This window comes from Watersipora subatra, chromosome 1, assembly GCF_963576615.1.
Source record: "Watersipora subatra chromosome 1, tzWatSuba1.1, whole genome shotgun sequence".
Lineage (NCBI taxonomy): Eukaryota > Metazoa > Bryozoa > Gymnolaemata > Cheilostomatida > Watersiporidae > Watersipora > Watersipora subatra.
In genome coordinates, this window is record NC_088708.1 from 65,757,211 (window position 1) to 65,761,134 (window position 3,924).

Consider the following 3,924-nt stretch of genomic DNA (forward strand, 5'->3'; position numbering starts at 1 on the left):
ATAAAATGTACATTTGAAAATGTTCAAGACATATCTGTAACTCAGTTTGTATGTCCTCAGTTTTCCTTCACAGTTTCACTATTAGATGTTCAAAGAATATTAAACAGTGCTTCATAGTTCCTTTTATAGTTTTACAATTTCAGAGAAAATGAGTGCGAGTGGAGATAGCAGATAATAAGGAAAAAGGCAATAAAATGCTTGTTTTATAATTAAGCAAGATATTGCAGAAAAACGTGAGCAAACATCTTTGGGTCAATGATTTAACAATCTAGAAAGTTGTTTAGTGATTATAAAGAGGGAAAGTGGTTTGAAGAGAAGAAAGCCTAAAATGAGTCAAAGTAGATAGGGTGGATGATATAGAGTTAAGATGTAAAGATAGGCTGACCTTTATAAAGACCAAAATATAAATAGGCTCATGTAATTCATGTCAAACTCCATAAAGTCTATGACTAGCTTTATATTTTTATCACTGCTTTTTCCTATACACCTTCCATGTCCTGTATTGGCAAGGCCACACCTACATTTACCTATCTTTAACAACATACCTCAGCCGTTCTCCTAGCATGGCCAGCAGGTTATATTCTAGCAATGTTGAGTAAAGCGTACTCCATTAGGTATAGATGAGCAATCAGGTTGATTTTAGGGTCACTGGTAATTCCCATTTCGAACTGCAATACTATTTGGTATAGAGAAATGTCTTCACAAAACTAATATCAGATATGAAAACCTTGAGTTGTCTGTCCTTAATTTTAGATGTAGTTATATCACACAGAGTTGCTATTTATGCTTACATTAGAAATTAGGAACACTTGACATATGTTTCTACAGGATTAGTTTGACTATGAATGTTAATAACACCAAATGATCATCATCAGCAGACATGACTTCATGAACTGTCAAATGATTAACAATTCTTATAACTTCTACTATCACTTACCTGTTTAAAAATACACTGTTTTCATTAGACGTGTAGCACACTTTAGATGCTTATTAAAAGAGAGCTATTTATGTGTTAAATAGGTAAGTAATATTCTGAGCTGAGCACTAATTTGGGAGCAGCATGACTAAAAAAAGTGTGACATTTCTGACACCGAATATTGTTGATTAATGGTGAATCAGATAAACTTTCCTGAGCAAGAGATAGATCAAACAAGTACTAGTATGCAAATATAAACAGAATGAGAAGAGGGTGTTGAACATTCAACTCCCATCGCAAGGCAAGCATCGGGGTTTTTTAGAAACATTTTACAGTTAATACAGGGTTGCCTTGTAGCCATGTGCAGTTCTAGTACTGATAGTTTAGTAGATAGACCATTAATACTGCTGGTCAGCGGTGAACAATTTTGTGTTTGAAATTGTTAAAACAAAGACAAGACTTTTCAGCTTGAATCAGATTTAACTTAGAAGTAGGAACATTACCAAATGATATGGTTTGAGATTAATAGGTAACAGTTGAATAGTAGTGGTCGCGTATGCAAAAACTTTCTTTACCACTTTGCTGGACAACAGTTGTGCAGAAGCTATCAGAAGTCCTCAAAAGCTATCAGTGGCTCAACTAGAGTAGGGTAAAGAAGTTACATTCGGGTGTGCCTAAAGTGCTTTCATCTAAGCATGTTAGCATACTCACGGGCTATCTAAGAGGCTTTAGGTGAAACAGAACTGGCTGTTGCAGTACATACATGTTGTAGTATGACTATTATGAGTGAACTTGTCTATAAACAAAGAAAATCTAGGGTCGTCCCAGGCATTGACCGTAAAAGATAAGTTTGCTGTTTTCTATGAAATTCACTTCCGAAATAGATTAGTCATACCGAGCTCTGAAAAAAGCATTAACTGTATGTCATTATACGCACCAAATCCAGAGTGAGTAGACTGGAGAACTAACCCACTCAGTTAGGTAGTCTGGTATGACAATGGACATTTAAAGTTTTCCAGAAACAGACCAAAGCATATTAAATGGCGCAGAGACCTTTATGGTAACTGCCCCTATGTAGAGAGTTTGTTAAAAACTTATTATTGAGACAAATTGATCAACTACCTGACATTAAATGAAGTTGTAAATACTGTATTGACAGTAAAAAATATTCACATGAAAAACGCAATTTTCTAATGAGCGTGTCTTCTATATGTACTCATAAAATGCAACAAATATCAAAGGGTGCTCCTCCACTTCCAAATAGACGTAAATAAAGCATTACTTGTGTTTTGTCTGCTTATTAAGCTCAGCAAAGTCAATCAATTAGTTTAAATAGGTTGAAAGACGACTTGGTAAGAAGGCTAGCTAGCAGATTCCCTTGGCAGTTACTGAGATGCTTCTCTTGCAAATTGGATACTAATCTGCAAAGCTGATTGTTGACCAGAAGCTAAAAGTCCATGGGTACAAGTGGACAGCAACGAGTGTATCAGCAGCTCATCCAGACTAGAGACAAAGAGGGGCCATCGTATATTGGCATTATCTATATTAAATCATTAAGTCAACGATGTGTTAGAAAAGGACGGCTAGAGATCTGTTTACATAGCTTAATGTTTACCCAATCATATATAATACTTATAGATACTTGACTAAGTCTCAATAGTTCATTATACATAATTAGAAGATAAAATCTTTTCTGTTTGTTGGGCTTAAAAGAGGAGTGGGTATAACATGCAGTTAGAACCATTAAACAAGGATTTGTAGAAAACTGCAACATTGTGTATAACGGTGTGTGGATAATACCCATTTTATACCTTGTACAAGATCACTGCTGGCTCTACAATAATACATTAACATTATGGGGCAAATTTTATCAATCATTATTGATATACGAGTAATAGTTTTGGAGAAACCTGACTATTATGAATGAAGCTTCAAGAGTGACTGTTTTGCACATGCACCTTTTTGGTATCTTTCACAATACTTCTGATAACATCTAAAGAATGTATTGAAAGATGGTAAGCTTAATCGCTTTAGCTAAAATTATGCTGTTTAACATTGCTGCATTGGAGTACAGAGAGGCTACAAGGTATACGTCTCCTAAGTTCTAATGCATAAAATATTTGTGACTCAGGCTATGAAAATACCTGATTGTCTTTCTATTATCAGTGTCTTATCTCATGTTGAAGGATACCAGGGAGCGAGGTGAAGTAGTAATGAAGTTATATGTAGCTCTCTGTGGTGTATTTGGATTACCATTGGGGCCAAGATATACCGCAGAATAGATATCATAACTCGGTAGATATTTACTAGTTACGGTATGAGATCTGTTTTTTATTGACTGGAGTATATTTATACTACTTTATTATATTACTGTACCAGCAAGAGTCCAAAAAATCATGGAATGTAAAAATATATAGACGTTTCGTGCTAGGAGATGCAAAAGGGTCAGTAGACTAGGTCGAGGCAGGTTGGAAACAGATCTTTCTGATAGGTGATAGTTTTATTCACAAACAAGACAAGAATTATCAAATTTCCTGGCAATACCTGGTGGGACAGTGATCAAGGCAATGTATGTGGACAGTTGCACATGTGTTGCCAAAAAGCAAGCTACGACTAAATTGTCCCTGCTATGTCAGGCTTTTTCTGTTGTTGCTCCCTTCTCAGTAGAGATGAAATGCGCAATGCTTATCATTTCACCATATCCAGAGTACCGATTGGTCAATCTCTCCAAATGCTGCAGACTGAACTTTTTATCCAAATTAAAAAATGCAAAATATAATATGACAATTTTTTAATTTGTAAATTATATTTGTAACATGTTTCAAGACAATAAAACTATTTTTGGCAATTAAACTAGCTTTCAACTAAATTGTCTCCTTTCACAAAACTCGTCATAAGGCATAAATCTTACGAATTAAGATTTCATTATTCATTTTTAGCAGTCATTTTAGAGGTGGATCTACCATCCTAGAGGTTCTGTTTGTTGGTTTCTGTTTGTTTATTGTTAC